The 24,799-nt window shown below is 37.1% G+C and overlaps 1 protein-coding gene across 10 annotated transcripts in view; it reads left to right on the top strand.

The window, feature by feature from the left end:
- Nucleotides 1-24,799, top strand: part of HS3ST5 (heparan sulfate-glucosamine 3-sulfotransferase 5) — a 287,217-nt gene that overhangs the window by 165,616 nt on the left and 96,802 nt on the right. For 7 of the 10 annotated variants that reach the window (XM_063605429.1, XM_034962730.3, XM_055114072.2 and 4 more), the window contains one exon: nt 8,864-8,975. The gene's annotated coding sequence lies outside the window, so the exon portion shown is untranslated. Of the gene's footprint in view, nt 1-8,863; nt 8,976-11,529; nt 11,631-24,799 lie in introns of all 10 variants that reach the window. The other 3 variants (XM_034962728.3, XM_057302581.2, XM_034962729.3) reach the window with 2 other exon arrangements.

Here is a 24,799-nt window from a genome sequence, read left to right as displayed (position 1 = left end):
TTTAAAGGAGGAAAAGGTATGGCTATCGTAATGTATGTTTCCATTGTTCTTCATATCATTTATTTCCTAACAAATTGCAACCCATCTCAAAAGGCCTAACTATTTCAAGGGTTATTCTTGTGGATAAAAAAAATGCAAGATTATTTTGATACATACTTGCCTTCTTGAATCTGGATGTCAAAATGTATGATACTACCCATTCAAACTACGGTAGAACTGCATTGCAATTCTGAGGACGGGAGAGGGAAATGGGATAGGGAAATACAAATTAATTTTCAAGCCCTGGTGAAAGGACTAAGAATGTGAAGGAAATGCAGGTTGCACAGATGACTGAAAACAGGAAATGGGTAGGGAGTTTGTTGCTAAAATGCTCTGCTTAAGAGCTCTTAGGGCTTAAGAGCAGGATTCCCAACTCTGGCTGCAGAATCACCTGGGGAGCAGACCAGTTCTTGGGAGTGACTCTCATCTAAGCTAAGGCCACATAAAAGAACGGGAATATAGGACATAAAAATAGATTTATACCCCAGAGCCTTTCTCTATGCTTTTTAGAACACCTATACTGCATGTGTTCAACAATTATACCTTGCCTTGTTTTTGGGGGGATAGCGTGGGGTGAAGAGGTAGATTTTTTTAGAACCATTTACCCTGAGTAGGCATTCAGTAAATGCTTTGTTGCCAATCTGACTCCATTTCCAGCCGCAACCCCATGGAGTTGAGTTGAATGACATCTAAACCTGTAGGTAAGCATGCATGTATACATAACCCTTGTTGTGAATGAAAAGCAAAATTAGTTCTTTCAAAAATGTTAGCTTGGCTCGGATTAGAGATAAAAATAAAAACTATAGGTTTCTGCCAATGATACAAGTGGCTTTTTCCTACAAGGTACCCATTTTTATTTTCGACAGCATTTGTCTTTCTTGAGAAAGTCCTTCATTCAAGGACCACATTGCAACCGTGGATCATTTATGTATAACTTGGTAGATGATAGACATTGGAAATTACCGTGACAGGTGTTTTCACATTGTTTCTGCTGATCTGAGAAAAAGCACATTGCCAGAAAAGAGTGTGGAGAACTCAAATTCCTCAGAATCAATTTGAAACAGTCTTTTGAAATAAGAACTGCTGTAAAGAAGCATTTTGGAAAGGGGTGGGGGTGGGGAGAACAGTTCTTGAGATGAAAATACAGTTCAGTAAAACAAATTTATTTATTGATGGAGACTATATATACACTGTGCTTTAATTTATTCATCATTATTATTGCCTTGAAATTGTTTTTTGTTACCATTCATATAATGGCCTCAGGAGGCCCAGAAGAGAGCCAATGAAAACAATTCTGTGGGTGTTACTAGTGAAATATTTCATTATACTTCAAGATAAGACATAAGAATATACTAAAGAGACAAAGGAATACCAAAAGCTGAAGACTAAAAAATACAGAGAAAGAATGTCTTTTTTATACAATAGCCCATCAGTGCTAGCACTAATCTGTAAAACCAGTAGCAGTTGTATTAAGTAATTTATGTGGGAATAACAATTGTTTTTATATTACTTTTGCTGTGGACGATAACATTCTGTAAGCTCATCATATTTTTAATCTTGACTTAAGAAAAATACTGCTGTGGCAATTATTAAAATAAGAGTTCCATTTATCTTTGTGCAAGTAGCTTCTTCTCTTCCTCCTGTGTCCTCCTCCCTCACGTGCCCTCCCCTACCTGACTCCATTCCTCCTCCCCCTTAGCCAAAGGCATTTGTGAAATATAGAAGCAGTTATGTCATGCTGTTATTTTGGGTATTCTTAATAAATGCTTACTGTATTTCATAGGTGGTCTGAGGAGGTCAGCTAATGCAATTTCACTTTGATTACTTATTTGAATTTTGGATGCAAAGAACCCTGAACCAATTCCCTGAATCTGTCATAATCATAATTTAGTTATCTACAGCTGCTTCATTAGATTTAAGTCTCTTTCAAGAGGATATTGATTATTCCAGTTCTTTATTATATAATAACAATATTCATAAGATGCCCTGTTCTCCATCTTCATTTGCTTGACCCACTAATGGGTACTGGTTTCAAATTTTCTTTTCCAGTCACAACGTCCCCTTTAAAGTTCGGTGATTATAGTGACACAGCCATATCAAGTAACACCTTTAGCTACTTCAGGTGTTATACATTGGATTTCATAAATTCTGCCCCTTTCAATACATCAATACACCTTTGCTGTTACCATTAGAAGTCTGTATCTTAAACTCAAATCTTAGCATGGCATTCCAGAGCTTAACATCCTTCAATGCTCCTATTATCTACCTTGCACTTTTCTTTTTTCTTTTTTTGACAGTCTCGCTCTGTCACCAGGCTGGAGTGCAGTGGCATGATCTTGGATCACTGCAACCTCCACCTCCCGGGTTCAAGCAATCCTCCTGCCTCTGCCTCTTGAGTAGCTGGGACTACAGATGCAAGCCACCATGCCCAGCTAATTTTTGTATTTTTAGTAGAGATGGGGTTTCACCATGTTAGGCAGGATGGTCTCGATCTCTTGACCTCGTGATCTGCCTGCCTCGGCCTCCCAAAGTGCTGGGATTACAGGAGTGAGCCACCGTGCCCGGCCTGCATTTTTCTTTATAGAGATAGGTGGTATGAGAAAAGTCTTAAACCAAAATGAGAAACTTGTTCCAGCTAAATGAAATAACCAAATGTGAACATTAGTGTTAACCCATATCGACTTTGGTAAGTAATTTTTTAAAATGTGGTTATATTTGACAGTTTGTATTATTGCCAAAAAGAAAAAAGAAACACATTCATCATGTATGAACTTCTCACTTAAATGATTCATTAATCTTTTTAAAGGAGTTTTTTTGAGAGCATCTAGAATATTCCAAGCACTGGTCTAAGCTGTGGAGATTAACAGTAAAAAAATAGACATTGTCTTAGCCCTTATGCTGCTTACACTCTGGTGGGGGTACAGGCCAGTAAAGATATAATTGCATCACTCTGTGATAGGGACTTTGATTGGAGAGAACAGGGTTGTAGTTGTAAGGATCTAGAGAAAGGGCACCTGGAAAAAGAACTGCCAGAAAAATCTTCCTGAGGAAAGTGACATCCAAGCTGAGACTGAAGAGGAGAAATTAGCCAGGCTGATTAGGATAGTGATCTAGGCAGAGGAGCAAAGCCCAGAGTATTCAAGGCATTGAAAGCAGCTCTGGATGAATGAATGGGCCAGGCAGGGTGGAGTGGGAACAGATGAAGCTGGGGAGCAATTAGGACCCCAGTCACGCAAGGTCACAATCAGGGGGAGGGGCAGTTTGGGGGAGCCAGAGAGGTCTTTGAAGTGTTGACTTGAGGTGCCTATAGGTATCCAAGCAAGATTTCCAATAGGCAGAGTCTGCATTGCCAATAAACAAAGCATTTGATTTTGTTTTTGGGTTTTTTGTTGGTTTGCTTGTTTTTGTTTTTGTTTTGTTTTGTTTGAGATGGAGTCTTGCTCTGTTGCCCAGGCTGGAATGCAGTGGTGTGATCTTGGCTCACTGCCACCTCTGCCTCCCGGGTTCAAGTGATTCTCCTGCCTCAGCCTCCTAAAGAGCTGGGACTACAGGTACCCACGACTACGTCCAAGTAATTTTTATATTTTTAGTAGAGACAGGGTTTCACCATGTTGGCCAGGCTGGTCTTGAACTCCTGACCTCAGATGATCCACCCACCTCAGCCTCCCAAAGTGCTGGGATTACAGGCATGAGCCACCGTGCCCAGCCAGCACTTGATTTTGAAATTTACAATTTAGTAGCTAAATTTAATTAAGAAGTAGCTCAATTTCTTGAGATTCCTTGGCGAGTTTATTAGAAATTTCTTTGACTTATCTCTTATTACTAATTTATAATTCACTTAGTTCTATATCTGTAGCTCCCTTTCTCAACAAATTTCAGAATTATGTGCTTAAAAATATTTTATTAATGAGTTATTACTCATTTTTAATTTCTTTGTACTTTTTTCAACTATAAGTTGACATAATTTAAAATGTTGTGGCCTGCCATAAGAAGTGCAAAATCGAGAATATAAAATAGATTGTAGCATTACATTAAAAGAGTGGATTCTGTGGAAGTTTAATTCCCCATGCTTGTCAAAAGTTGTTAAAACATTGCTAGCCCTTTTTGAATGTAAAATGTGGGCAGACATGTACTAATATATCAAAAAATGACACTTTGTCAAAGAAGGCTTTCATGGAAGAATGTTCTGAATAAAATGTTTTCTTTTAAAAAGAACCCGACCTGTTTAACATTCCAAAGCAAACACAAAAGAACACAAAATGCCTGAACTCACTGCCAGTCACAACAGTTAGTTTCATTTACCCTTTAATACTTTTTTTTGTATTCCAAAAATTGTTCCCCAAAAGAATTATCAGTTTTATTTCATGATAACCCTGGCTTGAAGTAAAATAAAAGTAGCTCTGACCCTCCTCAAAATGGATTCTTTACAGACTTACTAGCACTTCTAATAGTATGATGATGATATAGGTGGCTATGTCTACTGTTAGACTCAATGTAATTATATGTGAAGCAACAATTCCCTTATCTATTAGGAACACTTGCTGCAGTTAACTGCATTTCACTGTCTGACAGATGAAATGCAGAATTAAAATCTCAAACTAGTTTCTCAAAGTTTTCTTTTCCCCCCAGTCATTTAAAAATCTTTTAGCCTAGGGGAAGATGGTAGCTGGAAAAGAATGGGAAACCAGATGGCATTTAAAGGTCTTAGCAAGATTTACAAAGCAGATGTGCCTGTATTTTTACCTATTCTAGCTCCTCAAACGGGTCTTCTCTGCTATAATTGCTTTGCAATGGTTCCAATCCTTTGAACCTTCTGAGGATGTCCAGAGTTAAGATAATGTTTGATAGTTGAAATGTTAAACTGAAAATCAATAGATAATTGGCTTTGATTACTACCTAATACTGTCTAATCTAAATAGGAGGAATATTTGTATGTGTTACTCATATTCTTTGCAGAAAACACACTGAAGCCTAGCTCTTGAGTGGGGATATCGTTCATTGGAAGAAACAGAAACAGATGGCTGTTGTGGTAATTGAGATACAGTGTAGCTTAAAGGCATCCTGGAATGCCACCTAATAATGGTAGTGTGAAAAGGAAAGAAATATTCTGCACAACTTACTTGATGTGTAAGCTGAGTCTGATTTTACAGCTTTATAGCCTGCTCACAATTAAAATGCCCCAAGGGTTATTGGTGGTGTTGGGGGTAGAGATTGTGCAAAGTTTTGAGCTAATGTTAGAGAATGATGGGAACAAATCTCCCCAACTATAGAGGTTTGTTGGAGAATAGAAAGCCCTGGTTTTAATAAAATATTAGAGAATTCTGCATATATTAATATTTGTATAAAAGGACACTAAGATTGGGGGCAACAGGTTTTAATTACTAATAGTCAAGCCAAATGTGTTACCTTTACCTTTTCTTTGATTTACACTATTACTGCAAGGGAGAACTATTTTGTTGTTGTTTGTGGTGGTGGTGGAGGTGGGGGTTACAAGCATCTCACAGTTGAGAATGCCTTCCTAGCCCTCTGAGATGGGAGCTGAAGACAGTAAGGGGCAGCACTGTGGATTTAGGCTTTGAGTCTTGCCTCCGTAACTTACAAATTATAAGTATGAATTACGTATTCCTTAGTCTCTCCAAGCCTCACTTCATTCATCTGTAAAATGGGCTGAATACAACTTTATTAAGCATTTAGTTCAGTGCCGAATACATATTCAGTACCTAATAAATGATAGCAATCATCATCAATAGACAAATGTGCACAGCTTAGAAGTTTTTCCCACCAAGCACACTAAGGATTGTAGGACATTCATGGATATAGTTTTTTACTGCACCAGGAAACCCCGTCCAAATGGATGCAGGAGTGTTTCAGAATATCCTCAGAATCTATAGACCAGGAAACATTGTTGTACATCACTACCCACTATTTAAACTGTTTGTTTAAATACAAGTTAAAAGCAGAACTTTTGCTTGAAAACACCTTCTGGTCACATTTATTGGACTGACTCATAAGAAATTTTATCACACTGATTGTTACACACTTATAAATCATTTGCTAAAAGCAGTGGTTTCTCCTAAATGTATTAAGGCCAAAATTAATTTCTTAAACTTACATCGCTTCAAAGTTTAAACAATCATATCCTTAGCTATGAACTATTATTTCCTGGAAGGTTAAAGTATATATCCTATGTGCAAAGGAAATGTCAAGGACATATCAATATTTGATTTCATTACGCATTAGCTATGCCAGAGACCCTGCAGTCCTACCTAATGTAAACAGCTCACTAGGAGTCCACAACAGAAACCAACAAAAGATGCAAATTGATCCTGCTATATTTTAATATTAAAATTTTACAGCACTTTTTGAACTATTTTATAAATTAATTAATTTCAAAATGGATGAGGCAGTAACATTGAACTTTAGCTAATTATGTTTAAATTAAATATAAGCATTTAAAATAACCATTTTAATTAAATACAAGGTGCAGGCAGCTAATCATTAAAAGTGGAATTGGTAACTTGAGATTTATCATCCTGAAACCACTTGTACCACATTTCTAATGAGTTCTTTCCTCTACTTAAATGAAGGACTAAATTTATTTCCCCAACATGGCAGCTAGTAAAAGATAACTCTTTCTCAGGTCATGGTTGTCAGTTTGATGTTGAATCAGAGTAAAGAAATCTGTTTTGGTATACTCGCTTTGATCCGAAACAGTATTTACTATTTGCTAATCCATTTCCAACTGACAGTACTGTAGTTCTACAGACACCTAACAAAAGCCCTAGTAACTGAAACAGCATTTACTACTGCAACAGAAAATAGTTATATTTTGTAAAGGAAATTGATCCTTTTTATAGAGGAGACTCCAAGGAATAAAATCTAAATAATTTTGTGATTAAATTTTTAAAAAATTACATTACAACTTCAAGATTGAGGAATAACACTCAAAAAAACATTTTATAAATTATGGATATATATACTCTATATTTACATTTGTAACAATATACATATGTACATACATATATAAATTTGTATTTTTTAAAGAAATCATCAGCTAGTTTTTCTAGTGCAATGTAATTATCATTTAGCATAAACTCTGACACTTAATAAATGTTTGTAAAGTAAGTGAATAAGTGATAAATTTTATAAAATGTCTTTTAAAGGGCTCTCTCTTAAAATCATTTTTTGTTAGCTCTTACCTTCTACTTTAACCTTCTCCATTGAAAGAGCTGATAAAGCTGAAGTGTATCTACTCACAGCTTTGAAGACTGTGTGTTTTTCCCCTATCTGTTGCTTTCCTGTATTCTAGAATTAGTACAAATGTTAAGAATCTAAAAGAGAGCATAACCTCTGGTGACTGAAAGGGCAATTTAAAGGCAAGTTTGCATGTTTTGTTCCTTGAACTAAATACCTGCAATTACTGATTGTCACATTTTTCTTCTGTTGTAAAAACTGAACTAATTGAAGGTATTACCCTTAGGGGACAAGCTCTACAGTATAATGAATGTTGAGTGCCCTCTTGAGTTTAGCATTTTAATTATTTATAATTATAATGATTTCTGTTTATTTGAGAACTTTGGAAATAATTCTAGTTTATCAAACAAATTGAGAAACAGAGTAGTTGAGGCTTTATTTTGTTATGTTTCATACCGAGGTCAGCAGGCTTATGGATATGCCAAGAAGTTCTCACAAGCAAAGGAGCCAGTTTTCTGGGCGTGACTGATATGTGCCATGTTCTAAAATAGCTGGATGTGTTCTTTTCTACTCTCTCTCCGATTTCTCTAGAACGATGTGGGCAATATTGGGGTTGTGAGGTGAAGAGTTGACAAGACCTCAACTGGAAGAAATTGGAAATAATTTATGAAAGTATGTTAATCAGAGAGGAGACACAGTAGACTCAGTAGCTGGCTATTAGCCAAGTATATAAATTTTTAACACCTTTTTCTTTACTTGAAAGAGATTGTCTGTGTGTGTGTGTGTGTGTGTGTGTGTGTTGTACCCTAAATATATTTGCATATAATAGATCCAAGTAAAAGATGGGTTTCTAGGCCATTATGGACCAAAATAATCTTTTTGTCAACTGCAATTGAATATATATTAGTGAAATGATGTATTAGGGTCCTACAATCTGTTTAGATGTCATATACACTCTTAACAGCAGCCTGAAATAGTAATTAAATATTACTTTTAAAAAAGAGCTTGGCATTGCAGTCTGTTTCATTTTTCTCATCTCTTTCTTTTTTTTTCATCCCACTAATACAACACTTTAGTTTTAGAGCCAAACATGTACTCTGCAGCTAGAGAATTAGAATTACTGGTAGCTTACATTCAATTTAGGAAGAAGCAGCAACTGCATAATATATCCAAATAGTAGCAAAGGTAAAAATGATTGATATAAATAATCATATAGCTATCAACAGGTCTGGAGATACACAATACATAACATTTTAAAGGAGAATAACTTTAACCACTCTCACCTAAAATTCTCAGCAGCCAGATCAGAAACAAGGTTCTGCTATACAAATGTTATTTAAAAGTCCATGTGGGTAGCTCCCCATTTCCTAGCCCATCTCTGATCAAGGGAAATTAACAATTACATATTCCAGGGTTAAGCTCAAATGTGATTTCTGCTCTTCCCCTGCAAATTGTTCAATAAAGGACTGGAAGTACTATGAAAAAAGAAAGAGAGAAAGAAATGTTCTTATCATCCACAATATACTTCTCCTTCCAACAGCAAATCTAACCACAGCTGGGAAAAAGCAGCAAAAACAAACAAACAAAAAGACTAATTGGAAAATCACTTTGCCTCCTTGTCCACCCCCAGGTGCTAAAGCAAGGCATAAACCAAAAGGACAGCCAGTAGGTGAGGAGAGGCCATGGAATACCCGCCAACAAGATAATCATCGCTGGAATAATAGGGACCTGTCTGAATGTAGGTATGTGTGCCGAAGACTTCTACGTGCTCTCGCAGTCCATTATCTGGCATTCCCTACTTTCATCCGTGTTATATACCTGCCATCTCATCACTCACAGCCACTCGGAACCCCCTGGTGGCCCTCCAGCAGGAGGTCTTTCTCCTCTCTTGAGCTTCTAAAACACTGTACAAAATCACTTTAAACTGCTTCCTGCTTCAGTGTTGCCCATATAGAAACCTTCCCCGTCAATGAAATGGATTCTTTTTTAAAATTTTTTTTATTGATTTTCTTTTGTGTGTGTTGTTTTTTGTTTGTTTGTGTGTGTGTTTGTTTTTGTCAAGCTGAAGTTATCATGAAACTGATTCTTATTTCCTAAACACAGAGATCCTTTGTCTTTGCTGTTCCTATTATCTGAAATATCTTTCCCAACTACTCTTTGATAGTTTTAGGTCTGTTTACTCTCGAACGCCAAACAAAGTCAAAGGTCACCCACATCACAACAATCTTGCCGATTTCCTCATCCCCATTATTTCCTTTCTTCCAGACTTCTGTAGAACTTGTTGTATACCTCCTCTGATATTTGTTTGACAAGTTCTATCGTGCTTTTTATCCATATGTGCATATATCCTGTGTCCTTGCTATAACAACTGTTTCTTTCTGGAAAAGACAGGATCTGTTGTGTTTTTGTATACCAGAACCCAAGAAGAGGGGAAACCAGCATGTCACCAGCTTCTGTGATGGAGTCAGGCAGCACAGGGAAGTGGCTCAGAGCATGGACTCTGGAGCTAGACTGCCTGCGTTTGAGATCCTGCTCAGCCAATTATTAGCTGGGTGATCTTGGCAAGGTTTTTTGTTAAAACTGTTATGCCTTAATATCTTTAAAATAGGGATAATAATACTATGCATCTCATTGAGTTGTTGTGATTAAATGAGTTGATTAGAACAGTATCTGACACACATTAAACACTCAAAATTATTGCCTACTTACTACTGTGTCTACAGTAATATCCCATCTTAATTTTCTCCATAATGCTATAAAATATATGCATTGTTCCCATCCTCAAAACAGGAACACTGTGTCCCTGGATAAAAATACTAAAGGAAGCAGAATCAGAACTAAAGTTTCTGGTCTTAAACCCTAGGCTGTATCATTCTGAATATTGTCTCACACACATGTGCGCAGTGACCAGTTGCTATTGATAACAATAACATTTATTCCTCTCCAGCCACACACAGTGGCATGTGCCTGTAGTCCCAGCTGCTCAGGAGACTGAGGCAGGAGAATGGCTTGAGCCCAGGAATTTAAGGCCGCAATGAGCTATGATCGCACCACTGCACTTCAGTGTGGGTGACAAAGTGAGACCCTGTCTCAAGAAGAAAACAAATTATTCTTTTCTGTTCTTATAGTTTTAAACTAAAGTATGCTGAGATTTCACTGTTTTATATTAAAAAATAATCAGAAGATGAAATGTTTCCACTTAACTGTAAATACCTTTTTTTAGTGAGCTAATTCAAATTGGATGGAGTCAAACTACTTTTTTTCGGTCTGACTCAGAGGCTAAAATGCAACTCAACAAGTATTTTATGTTTTGGGGCACTGAAGGAAAAGGAGGGAGAAAAACCAAATGGTTATTCCTACCCTAGGGTGTTTTAAATCTAGGTGACTCAGTAATGGAAACACAGCAGAAACATCGAACACAATTTAACCTCTCATTCCTAGGTTCACTGTGAGATTGGTCCTTTTACGGTCCCTCCCTCACCCTGTGTAATAGTGCAGGTTGGATACAGTATCATTGTCTATAAAAAAATAACATTTTAGGATTTGGTGGAATATGCCATTTAAAAGTAAGCTATACAATTTATATGAAGTAGTTTTAAAATTATTTTATTCTATTTGAAATTGTTTTGGAGAATTTACAAAGACCTTCGTTAAATGGAGCATGCCAGCCACTCTTGAAATCTCTTTATTGTCTAGAAAATCATTAAGTCTTGTTCTTGTCACTTGCAAAGTTCCTTGGCTGCTGCTATTTCTTTGTGCATGTGAAGTACTGAGCACTGTGCTGGGATGTGGCAGATGACTGATAAATCCTTAGATTATTGGTAAATATTTTACCACCCTACTGATGATACATTAAGTTTACTGTGCCTCCCAGCCCAACACCGAAGTCCAGAGTAGCTTCATAGACTCTCAGTAGACCTAAGGAAACTACCTTTAGGTGAAGATGACCAAGAGTAGGGATTAGAAGGATGAGCAGTTTTGAACACTTAACCTTATTCTAGGTATTTTTACTTTATTATTTTTATTTATTTATTTTTAAAATTTTTTTAGAGATGGGGTCTTGCTGTGTTACCCAGAATGGTCTTGAACTCCTGTCCTCAAGGGATCCTCCCACGTCAGCCTCTCAAGTAGCTGGATTATAGGCAGGAGCCAGCGTGCCTGGCTTAGGTTTTTAACTTTACATACATCATTTCATGTAATCCTCAAATAACTCTATGAAGTAGGCATTGTTGTCCCCATTTACCAACAAGGAAGCTAAAATCCAGAGAGTTTAACTAATATGTTTAAAAATCACAGAGCTGGTGAGAAAGAATTTCCGGCGCAAGTCTAATCCGAAGACCAAACCAATGATGTAGCAGTCATGGGGGTGAAGTGAGCGCGAGGTTCAGTGTCCTGAGGTAGGTACTCTGACACTGACGTCAAGTTGCCTCAGGCATATTATAGAACTTCTTCATGTTTCAGTTTTCTCATCTCACATGACATTACTATGAAGATCAAGATATTTTATTTGTGAAATAGCTTTGAAATGATCAGAGGTGCCACAAATATTAATTATAGTTGTGAGTTTGGTAAATATAAACATTGAAACAAAACATCCCCAAAGGATTTGAAAACCCTGGCAGGCGATGGGGAAGAAGTGGAAGTAATAAAATGAAACAAAGACCAAAGATGTAGAAACCCCATGCTCATGCAGGGATTCTGGGAGCAAATCTAGACAAGATTGCCCCTAGTGACCTAGCGCTGATGCTGACCCAATGCTGTGCAGTTCTCAGTTACTAAGTGGCAGTTACCTTTATATGTTAGATCATCTTTTAAAATGTAGGTATAATGGCCATAATCACTAAACCAAGGATTGGACATAGGACAAAACATTAAACATCAGAACTGTTGCATATGGAGCCCTGTACCTTGTATAAGGAACAGTTGTATGGCAAGCTCTTCATTTGGAGCATTAAGAATAATACTATCCATCCATACATCATTTTAAAAGTACATCCCAGCATCCCTGAAACACCCCAGGAACCTCAATGGGATACAGCCTGGTGCTTCTTGGAACAATCTCTTTAACAGTTTTTCAGAGGAATTAATGGCACTTTAAGTTATGGCTGATGACTGGTTTTGACCTTGTAGATGTTGAAGGGAAGTAAATGTATTTGATGAGTTATTAAGCACATGCTTCAGTTATTATGATAGTAAAAACAGCTCAGTCTTATAAAACTGTGAGGTGCTTTCTGTTTCTTAGCACTTAATTGCATTCCTACCGAGTTTAGATAATGTCATTAATCTCAGCATGTGACATGGTATATTTATTTAAATTTAAGAAAATTACCCAAATTTCTTTCTATTCTTTTGTTTACACTTATATACGTTTATTTCAGAATTACTTACTCCGGATGTTTTAAGAATTGTATTTTAACCCAAATGAGAACAAGCAACTTAACCAATACTTTAGATGGCATTTTAGAAGTCAAAAAGAAGTTAAGAAACCAGTTTTAGATGTCCTTTGTCAAAGCCTGCCTAGAGGAGGCCTCTGCTTCCAAGATATACTGCTGAGATGGAGAATCTATGATCAATTGCTCAATTTCATCTGGCCAATTTCAACTGTCAAGTATTTCTAAAAATATAGGCCTGTGACAATAACACATTGGACTTTGTTCATAGCCTCCTTAGTATTTGCAGTTTATCATTATTGTTAATTATTAAGCATTTTGATGGCAGAATGGGTTGCAAGAATAATGATCACAGTCACACAGCAACAAATGGCTAATTTGGGGGTATAGTCCTCAGTTTCAAAGGTATTTTGTAAACTGTAAGGTATTTTGTAAAGGTATTTTGTAAACTATACAAATATTATTTATAGGAATAATTTTTATAATACCAAATTATGTTTTTCTGCAAGATAGTGAAATATTATAGCAAAAAAATCCTACATATTTTACTTTAAAAGTATTCATCAGCATGTGTTCTTTGACATATAACAGGATGTCTGTGAGAAGACTCATGAGAATTATAATAATATCTGCTCTTAATAAAGTACCAGCTGTATGCCAGACACTTTAAAATGGATCATTCTTAGTCTTCAGAACATTAGTTCAAGGAGATTTTGTTGTCTTCTTATACAGCTGAGAAAACTGCAGCTAAGATAGGTTCATAAGTAGATTAGTAAACTAATAAATGGTAGAACCACAATTCAAACCCAGATCTTTTAGACCCCTCTGCCCATGCTCTTTAACAATAAGAGAGGCTAGGAGTGAAAAAGAAAAACTCTCAAATAGAAACAATGATCAACAGATAAACTAATTAATTAGTTAAGTAATAGTAGCTACCATTTATTAACAGGCCAGGTACTGGGTTAGCTGCCTTAGAGACCTTAAGTTCATTATCCTAGTAAACAGCTCAAAAGAGTTCATTCATCTCAGATTTTTCAAATAAATTAGAAATTAATATTCTCATTTGCCTTATGAGAGGTTTAACATTCAAAGACATTGAGTAACTGACACAAAATGGCACACCTAGAGAAGAGCAGATCTAAGTTACCAATTCAGGTCTTGTCAAGTTCGAAAAATCCATATTCTTTCACTAAATAATATTATATGCTAAAACATATGTCTTATTTATACAATAAAGACTCTGGACTACTGCGTACTTACCTTCTTTTCTTTTAACTTATTCTTGGGATGATTTCAGTTTTATTTAAAACTTACCGAGCTTTATGATATTCAGGAACTTTCAGATAGTTAGTATTAGTTCGACGAATATGGACTAGTTTGTGTTTATTCTAATGCTGCCCATGATTTCTGAGTCAGATTTTTACATTATAAATCTCATGTGCTCAATTTGTATTTCATAGTCTACAATTTCACTAAGAACTTTAAAAACGAAAGAGAATTTATTAAACTCAGGAAAACTGCCTCACATATGTAAATTGCTGCTCTGAAATACCACAAGTCACAAATACAACTGAATAGCTTTCATCCTAATCATATAAGAAGCCTAGAACAGCATTTTGCATTCATTCATTAAACAAGTGTCCATTGATGGCCAACTATTTTTATAGCGTTGTGCTGGGGACATTGGCAGATAATAATTCAAAACCCCCCGCCCTCAAAGAACTTTACAAATTAATTAAAGAGAAAAGGCAGGGTAACCATTAAGTAACAAAAGCCAAAGTTACATAATATTGCAACTGTGAAATAAATCATGCTTTAAAAAAAGAGTGCTCCAACTTCATGGCTGGAGGTGCTGACTATGGGTTGAAGTGGTCAGAAGGACTCCAGAAAGAAAGGTAACTGGGTCAGCAGAGAGGATGGACAGCACTGGTCAGGCAGGTGCATGTGGTGCAAGTGGCCAGGAAGCAGATTCATTTATTGTTCTGAAGGTTTGTGCAAGGGAACTGGAGAAGACTGGAAAAGGAGGTGAGGCCAGACAGCCAAAGGCTTTGATTTTAGCTAAAGACTCTGGCCTGTGGCCTGCAAGTGATAGGGAGTCATTGTACACTTTTGAGCAGGGGAGTGACATCATTAAAGTAGTCCTTTAAAAAAGATTAATCTGGCAGGACTAGGCAGGATGGATTGGTGGAAAAAGGACAGGAGCAAAGAAACTACTGCAATAATTCAGGTATAAGGTGATGAGGTTCTGGGCAGAAGTGACAACAGGAACAGAAGGAAAGAAATAAATGTAAGAGATAGTTCAAAGGAAGACATGACAGAAGGTGATGACTAGATGTGGGAGGAGAACAGACAAAATACACTAATTTTAAATCCTATTTGGAAACTTTTATAGTTTATAAAATGTATGGAGTTCACGAGACATTATATATAATATTCCTGGCCTGAGATGCCACTGGATCCAAGAAAGATGTTGCTTTTACTCGACGTAGCACTTCTTTTAGCAAAATCTAAAGGACACTGCTGCATTTTAAGAGATAATAAATTCTATTATAAAAATTACTGAGAGAATAATTTTATCTTTATGTCACAATAATAATAACTGCAGATACAGAATGGCAGCACAATTAGATGAAAATTCAACTAAACAATGATGTTTCATTTACCTCCAAAATTCTATTTTATTAATTTAGCTGTTGTTATATTTTCTACCAAATTGGCTTTTTAAAGTGTGAATTGATTAAGTCTAGATTTGATTATTTTCACAAATATGTTAATATGATTTTCCAGTAACTTGGGGGTTTTTGTGTCTTCATTTTAGGAATAATTCCATTGTCTTCAAAATATATTTGTATAATAATTACGTTACTTTCCAAGTGGAAAAATGCAGCCATAGAGAAAGTGATTTTATGATTTATCCAAAGTAGTGTGAGAGGTCAAGAATCTCTTCCTATGGGTCCAGTGGACTGTATATTAATAGATAAAAAAGATTAGAAAACAAGTAATATCATTTTTGATTGCTTATACTTAGTGAAAATATTGAGTGCCAGGCAAATGCAACCTTATTCCCTAACACATACACACACACACGCCATTGCATTTTATTTATTTATTTATATATATATAACTCCAGGAAGCAACTGTCGTTTTAGAATTACTTAGATGCTGTTTTTAATGCATCAGGTAAAACATATCATGGCTTCTAATATTAATTCATTCTCCACTTAGCATTGTTAACAATATTTATGATCTAGTATAGAGCAAAACATATTGTTATCCATTTTCCCCAGCTTTGATATAAAAGCATTCTTCAGTTGTTTCCTAAGGAGTAATGTTGTCAAAGTTTGATGGTAGTTTATGTTGTCAGTCCATTAAGTTGATTTTATGGCAGCCAACACAACTATTGTCCATTTATGAGAAACCCGAGGACCACTCTAGGTCTCCACGAAGGCCGTTTGATATCTGCCCTCTCATATCGCTGACCTTGAGGGGAGTTGAGTTTGGTAATTTATGGCAAACACCATCTAGGAAGACCCATTTGCAAGATTCACTGTCATTTAGTTCTAAATGATCATTGCTGAGTCCAGAGACAATCTGAGCTCCTGACAGAGCAATCCCATAAAAAATATTGCCTACCCACCCAGGTGTCCTTTCCAATTATCTGGAGTAGAAATTAATACTTTTAAGAGCTGCTAGTTTTTGAAAGGTTATTACAATTTATTCCAGTGGTTTCTTTTGCACATTATGATGAATTAGTTTATTACACCATTATTTTCCATGTCAGCTTTTTAGAAGATTGAACCATAATGTTGAAACATTAGTGTGAATGGCAAACATACTATTTTATAGCTGAGTAATATATTTCTTTGAGAAAAATGTGTTCAGTTTTTAATAACAGGTAATTTTATGTTTATGTTCCCTAATGCTGTTGTCAGATATTATTTATTTCTTTTTGGTACGAACTAGAGAACTTTCTTTTAAAATGTTAATGGTGCATTAGACAGATTTTAGAGTCATAGTAAGGATATATTACTGAAAAATAGAAAATATAAATTGTAAGTGTTTTTCCCTGAAAGCTAATACTTTCTAAGGTTTTCTTGACACTGATTTAATATATAGTTACTTCCAGGGAGAATCATACTTCTGTCTCAATATTTTCTCTAAATGTAGTTGGGGGAGGGGGAATTTCTAATTCATTTTTCTGAGATCTCAAGTTTTTCTTTAATGAAACTTCTTTATCTTAAATGACTGGCTTCATATGTCATTTGGAAGTATTTTGTAAAATAATATGAATTAGCACTTTGATAGAGATTTTTTTTTAGTCGTTCTCCATTCAATGTCTACTAGGATACTGAGAAAGTATTAGTAATTTCCTATTTAACCAGGTATTAAAAATAATCATGGTGTCAACAAAGATTGATAAGAAGTATTCTAAAGAGTACCCTGTATACTATCTTCATTCATACAGCAAATGCACGCCTATTGCTGCCAGGCATCATACAACTATGTGGAGTTGAGACACATCCATAACAACATTCTAGAAATGCAATCTTTTTATTCCTGTCACAATTATTTTTATTCCTACAGTTTTTAAAAATGCAATGCAGCTTTACAAAATTCTGAATCTTGTGTAAATTGAGCATGTAAACAAATGCAGTCACACTTTACAAGTTTTACATTTGCTACCTCCAATACAGCAAGTACTTGCCAAAGGAAATACTGATTTTTGTTTTCTCATCAAACATATTTGTTTCTTTAGCAAATGTTTGCAATACTGAAGTATTTGTTTTTATTGATCTATGACTGGAACAAATGTTAGTTTTAGCAGAATTAAGATTCAAGGCATTTCACAAATTTTTCCCATTGTGCCAGAAAATTTTTTGATAATGTCTTATGCTTAAATGAGTTCCAAGGTTTCTTTTCAAATTTATATTGAAATCTAACATATACACAGAAAAATGTATACATTGTAAGTGTATAGCTCACTGGATTTTCACAAGGTGAGCCCGCCTGTGTAACTAGCACTTGGATCAAGAAACAGAAATCACCAGCATCCAACAAACACTTCTGTGTCCCCTTCCAGTTGTCACCTCCCAGCCCTTAATAACCATTCTCCTGACTCATGACACTGTAGATTAGATTTTCCTGTTTTTATGAATACAGTATAAACATAGTCATAACTTGGCATAATGTTATTGACATTTATTTTCTTGGCTGTTTGTAGTTATACTTTGTTCTCATTGTTGCACAGTACATTCCATTGTTTAAATATATTTTACTTACCCAGCCTACTATTGATGATCACTGCTTTGATTCTAGTTTGGGGTTATTGAAAAAAATGCTACTATGAGCATTATTATACATGGCCTTTGGCAAAATATGAAAGCACCTCTGTTGGGTCTATTCCAAGGAGTGGAATGGCTGGGCCACAGAATAAATAGAAGTTCAGCTTTCATAGATATGGCCAACCAGTTTTCATGAGTTACTGGTAGTCTCACAGTTACTAGTTATGTTCTTTGGACTTCAGGATTAGACATAACTGGGAAGAATTGGGTAAATAATTTCTAGGTTTCTCTCAGGCCTAAAATTCTGTAATTCAGCACTTCTTTACAGTGGAGAGCATTGGCATAGATTTCAACAAAAGGCAGATAATGAGAATCTGCTATTTGGTTTTCTACTATATTTCTCTATTTGCATTTGCATCTGGATTTGACTGTTAATAAACCTGTGAAGTCACATTTTATGATAAATAAATGAAATTACAGCATTGAATGCAGAAAAGCTGAAAAGATTTTTGGTTTGCCCAATTATATGCTTCCCTGTAATACAGAACGTTTTTTGCCAGGCTGATGGTAATAACTAGCTTAATGCAATGCCTTCTCTTCAGGGTTCCTGGATATTCTCACTGGAGCAGAGCAGGAATTGTGTGTATGCATGGTATTTTGCAAAGAACAAGTCCTCAATACATTTTGGTTGAACATATTTATCCATTTTGTCAAATGGTTTTTTATGAGCTTTGGGGATTGCATAGAATCCTAGCTCTGCCAACTGACTTTTGCCAAATGCTTCATCTCCCTCAGCCTCATTTTCTTTGTCTGCTATGTGGAAAAAATAATAGTCCCTGCCTCCCAGATCACTGTGAGAACAAAATGACATAACACACACGAAGCACTTCACACATGTTAATAATAATAAATAAAGTCTACCCGTGATAAATACTCAGTAACTATTGGGTGGTGTTATAGATGTTTTTTCAATTTTAAGATGAGTATTCTTCCAACCTCTGCCTAAGATACTAAAGATTCTGCTGCTCATAATTTATGCATAGACAGACATGTTATATAATCAACTAGAATCTGACAATTAGATTTTATTCTTTCTTTTATTAATATTTCCACAAATATTTATTGAGTACCTTCTACATGCTATGCACTATGTAAGACACAGGGATTCCACCAGAAATAGTTCAGACACTGTCCACAGGCATACAAAGCAGTCGAGGCTTGCAAGTCCACAGACAGTTACAGTGCCATGGGACCAGACATGAAGGGAGGTTCCAGACACAATGAGTTTGCACAGTGGAGGCGCTGCTTCACTTCAGGAAGGTTTCCTGAAAGAAGTGACAGCTCCATTGACAGCTGATGGATGCAAAGGAGTTAATCAGGTTAGGGAGGAGTGGGGTTGTACAGGAACAAGAATGCAATAGGCAGAGGAGGCAGCATTAGAGAACAGGAAGATTTCAAGAAAGCCTGAAGCTTAGAAGCCTAAGTATGGGAGGTGAGGGGAGAAGGAAAAGTGTCAGAAAGGAAGGGGTAATGCTAAAAAAGCAAGCATTAAGGTTTTATAGACTGGACTCTTGGACTTTGGACTTTATCCTGAGGGTAATTAGAAGCCACTGATGGTTTCATTACTTTTTAATTTATAAATTAAAGTATGATTGGCAAATAAAAATTTTATATATTTGTGGTCTGTGTAATATTTTGATATAGGTATACATTGTGAAATGATTAAATCAAGCTAATTAACTTATCACCTCACATACTTATCATTTATTGTTATAAGAACATTTAAGGTCTACTTTCTTAGCAATTTTTGAGTGTACAGTACACTATTATTAACCATAGTCACCACACTGTGTAATAAATCTCCCAAACTTATTTCTCCTATCTAACTGAAACTTTGTACCATTTGACCAACATCTTTCCATCCCCCTGTAACTCCCATCCCCCTGTAACTCCCAGCCCCTGGCAACAATGATTATACTCTCAGAATAAGCCATTAAATGGAGTTAAATGTGAATGTCTTGATCAGATTTGTATATTAGGAACAAAGTAAAGAATGAATTGGATGGGAATGAGACAGGAGGCAGGAAGACCAGTTAAGAGGCTGGGGCAGTAAACAGAGTAGAAGGTTACACTGGTCTGAATTCAGGTCTCAGCAGTGGGAACAGGGAGAAGAGGATGGGTAGAAAGTAGAAAGTATCACACTCGGAAATCTAGGATGGTACCTGTAATTCCATCCTGGACAATGGGGTGGATAGTCATGGAAGGAAAAGATGCAGAAGGAAGAGAAGGTGAGGGGTGGAAGACAGTGCATTTCACTGGGCATGTTAAGGTTGAAGTGCCTGTTATTATCTAATTGCAGAAGACATGTAAGTGTTGAATAAATAGCGTTGAGTTCAGGTGAGAAACCTTTTATGAAGATGTAAATAACATGGTAATTACAGCATCCTTGGACACAGGACAGGTTGCTTAAGCAGAGCTTGGAGTAGAGGAGAAAGGCCTAGAACAGAGCCCTGAGGAAAAGCCATATTTAAGATAATAAGTGGAAGAAGAGAAACCTCAAAGAACACCGAGAAGGAATAGCTACAGAGATGGTAGGGAAATGTGAAGAGGGGGTTATCATGATGACCACTGAGATGAAATGTTTCTAGAAGAAGGGAATGAAAGGTCAATAGTGCCAGAGGCTGCCAAGATGTGAAATAAACTGGATATCGAGAAGTGTTAACACCAGATTTGTCAAAAAGGAGATCTGTGGCAACTCTGCTTAGAAGAGGCTGGCTTTGAGCAAACCAGGGTACAAATAATAAGTGGAACCACAACTAAAAGTTGATGAAATTCCAGGTAAATGTGATTCTTCAATAGCACACTACATAACTGTATATTTAAGAGAGTTACACTATCCGCTGTCTGTTAAATACATATTTTTAAACTTAAGCACAACTACAAAATACATACCAGTTTTGATCACAACAGGTTTTCCATCACTGTTTTGACATTTACCTTTGAATCATGCAAACGTTCTTTAGAAGAATATGAATTTTATGCCCTAATCCAATTGTTAGAAATTTGCCTCATCATGAACCTCAGCTGAGGAGTCTGAAGAACCAGGAATGGGATAAGGGAGAAAATCCTCTTTGGAGAAATTCCTTTTGGAGATTTTTTGTTAATTTGGGAAAGAATAGGATGTGGAAGCTTAGTGTAGAGGGATTCCACATGGAAGGAAAGGTCCTGTCCTTGCGTGTACAGAGTCAAACTCAGAGAATAGACTCCTTGGAAGAAAAGTCGGTGATTCATTATTGTGAGTTAAGAGAAGACATGCTATAAATCACAAGCAGGAGAAACACGGTTCTGGTTTCTCTGCCCTGTTTCACTGTTGAAAATTAATTTTCCTCAGGATTTGTTTTTTTCCTGGTGGCTGTTATTTACAGTATGGTCCACCCAGACTAGCTTATTCATTTCTACAGGCAGTTCCTGTTGGTGCACTAAGGTAGAAGCCTAGCAAATTAGTTTAGGGGGTTGTAGGAACTCTATGTGAAAGCACTGCCTCCATTTCAATCTATAAATACAGGGTGTGTTTATTACCACATTTCACACCAAGCCCAAGCCAGGTCAGTACATGACGTTTGTGTTTAGAAGAGATTTGAAGGGATAGTGTTTGGGTAATTTTCCATTAAAAAATATACATTATGTCACTTAGGTGTATGATATAATGGGTTCCTTCTTGAACTCTGCATCTTCACAGAGTGGTTTTGTTGCTTAAAGGGTAGATGAGGTCGACACTCTAATTATATCTGTTTTATAGAAAGGTAAAGTCAGAATCTGAGAAATTAAGTCATTTGCCTAAGTAGGCATCTGGTAAGTAACAAGACCTGGATTCAAAACCAGATTTTTTTCACAGCAGCCTGGTGGAACTAGAGTAGCATGCTTGTCTTTTTTTCTTTTTTTCTCTTTTTTCCAAGTTTTGAATAGAATCCATTGGCTTGATTAACAGAAGACTAATATTTTGTTTTCTAATTCTACCACGGACTTCACTTTACTCTCTATTCTTTTTCTTCTTTCTTCTTTATATTTATTCGTGTCCTATTATTTATATCTCTACAGGCCACTTAAAACTGGCATGGGGATGAATAAGAGGACACTTTATTAAGTCACAAGATAATATTGTCATTAACAAAATTTGTATCATAATAAAATACAATATGTAAGAAGTAGAGTTAAACACATTAGCATTAAGCATGAGAGATATTGTTCTACAAGATAATTAGCATAAATTTGTTCAACAAATACGTCTCAAGCACCTCCTACTCTTAGGGTGCCTCTCCGTGCTGGGTCAATGGCAGTGCACAGAATGCATGGCCTGCCCTCCCAGAGCAGACATTCCAGCTGGGGGTGGGGTGGTGGAGGGGAGACAGGCAGTAAATGCATATGTAACCAGAGCAATCGGGAAAGATAAGGCAAAGTCAAATGGATAGAAGATGCCCAGATGATGGGAGGAGAGAGGCTGCCTTCTTATGTATGGCAGTCAGGGAAGACTTATCAGTGAGATGACATTTGACAAAGGCCACAGGAAGCAAACCCTGCCCACATCTGCGTGAAGCACATCCCAGGAAGGAGCAACATGACCAGAAAATGCCAGAGGCAGGAACTTGCTACATGTTTATGTGCCCCTCCTCCTGCCTTCCCCCAAGCAAAGTAAGCAGATGAAGTGGGTGAGGGGAAGGGAGAATGGCAAGAGACTAAATAAGATGTGATGGGGTGCAGTAGTCTGACTTGTACAGGCTGGTACAAGCCCCTCAAGGATTTATTCAAATATGTCACAGTTACAATGAATATTGTTTTGATACATCTAATCTAAGTCTTTTTTTTAAACTGATTTCAAAAACAACAGACATGGGGTCTTGCTATGTTGCCCAGGTTGGTTTCAAACCCCTGGGCTAAAGCAACTTGCCTGCCTCAGCCTTCCAAAGTGCTGGGATTACAGGTGTGAGCCACCACACTCAGTCTCAATCCAAATTTTACCACCTTGCTTCTCTTTTGGGTTCCCTTTTCAGCTCTAAATAGTGCCAGCTGGAATATTGAGCAGGATCAGAAAATAAGCATGCTTTCACTCACCTCGCCTTCCCACTGAGGCAGGCAGCAATAATTGATCACAGACTTCTCTAGTCACACTGCAAAAAGTCAGAGCTGGCCAAGAAATGAACCATTCCAGACATAACCTTGAATACTCAGACATCTCCTTTCCCTTCTTACCTCTCCTTCGTTAATAGACTGCAGTCCCAAGAGCCAAACCTTCAGCATCTGGATTTGCCTTTGCTTCTGCCCACTTGTCTGAGACCCAGGAACTAAAACTTCTGTGATCCTCTCTGCTCCCCACGAAACCCTCTCCTGGTCCTGTGCACATTCAGTCCCCCTGAGCCCCCTTGATAACCCTTCCCTGCTCACCACTGTGCAGTTGAAGGGACGTGAACAGCGAAGAGCTAAAAGCAAAATAATCTTGACCTTTCTGCATCTTAGTTTCCTCATCTGCAAAATGGGCCTCACCATGCCCAGCCTGCAGGATTGTTGTGAGTACTAAGATAGTAGTTATTAATAAGGTGACTATAGCTGACACCACTGAGTCCTTGATCTCATCAAAGGAAAAGAGAGGAGAAAAGAGGGCCCCAGGAACTTGAAACAGAAAAAACCAAGGTGAAAATTACTTACGTTTTTTACTGGCCTCCTAGTTTCACCACACTGCCACTTCTATCATACCTCACTGAGCACAGAAGAGCAAATGAATGAGATAAGACAGAATATGATAATCCAGGACAGAAATTTCATCTCTCCACCAATATGGTACAACGGGAGTCTGCCCCATTGAGAAAATGAATACGAAGATGAGCATGAAGCAAATATTGCCATGGAGAGAGGATATGATTTTTCAGCAGGTAGGTGGGAAAAAGGAGTGGATCAGTGCAAATGTAGAAACAGGCCACTTATAAAATTAGGAAATATAATGAAATCCCAATAGAACATGTAAATATTTCCACCTATACCTATTGTTATTTAATGGGGATTACTGGACATTATTCAATTAGCTATCCTGGAGCAGGGCTGACCTGGGTTTAGGACCTGGCACTCCCGCACCAGCATGGAACATACAAAAGGAGATATCCCAGCTGTTGGTACTGTGAGGAAGTCTAAACCAGGAGACAGAGCCCAGGATCCAAACGGCAGCGCTGCCCCCATTAACAGTACCATGGGCATCAGGCAGTAAAAGGGTGTTTCAGTGAACAAGTTAAATACTGCAACTGGGAATATTCAAGCTGATAGGTAAAGTCTCAACCATTGGGTGGGGATCAGTGGCAAGACTTCAACTCCTTGTAGAGTCAAGAGGGGTGTGAGGGCTGAGAGAAAGACTAGGACTAGCCCAAAGCAAAATAAAGAGCATGAAAATTATTAGGCAGATCCCCAGGCAGATTCAGTTAACAAAACTGGGAGCCAATCATTCAAGATAAGGAAGATTTGGAATCACAGCTCAAAGCACAGGCCAAAGCCTCTAGCAGCAAAGGCTTCATGGGTGCTGAACTTTTACATCCCTCGCAGTGGAGACAGGGCCTGACTGCTCAAGGGGCAGGCCACTTGGGATCGCACTTACACTGGGAGGTTGGACCACAGGAAGAGAAAATGTGTCAAGGCGGAGAACTGAGCCAGCGCTGGCCCCTCTAACTTGACAAACTCTCAGCAAAATCCACTTTAGCCTTGACTTTCCTGAGCTGTAAGATGAAATTCTGAGAAGAAAGATGAGAAAAGCAAATCTGTAGAGTTGCCGGGAGCTTTCACACTCCTCCTTCTTTATAAAAACCAGTTTCTGCTTAGCTCAGGTAGTAACAGAATTATTTCTAATTACCTAAAATT

The sequence above is a fragment of the Pan paniscus genome, chromosome 5 (genome assembly GCF_029289425.2).
Source record: "Pan paniscus chromosome 5, NHGRI_mPanPan1-v2.0_pri, whole genome shotgun sequence".
NCBI classification, from domain to species: domain Eukaryota; kingdom Metazoa; phylum Chordata; class Mammalia; order Primates; family Hominidae; genus Pan; species Pan paniscus.
The sequence above is the reverse complement of the archived record's forward strand: the minus strand, read 5'-3'. Positions and strand labels throughout refer to the sequence as shown.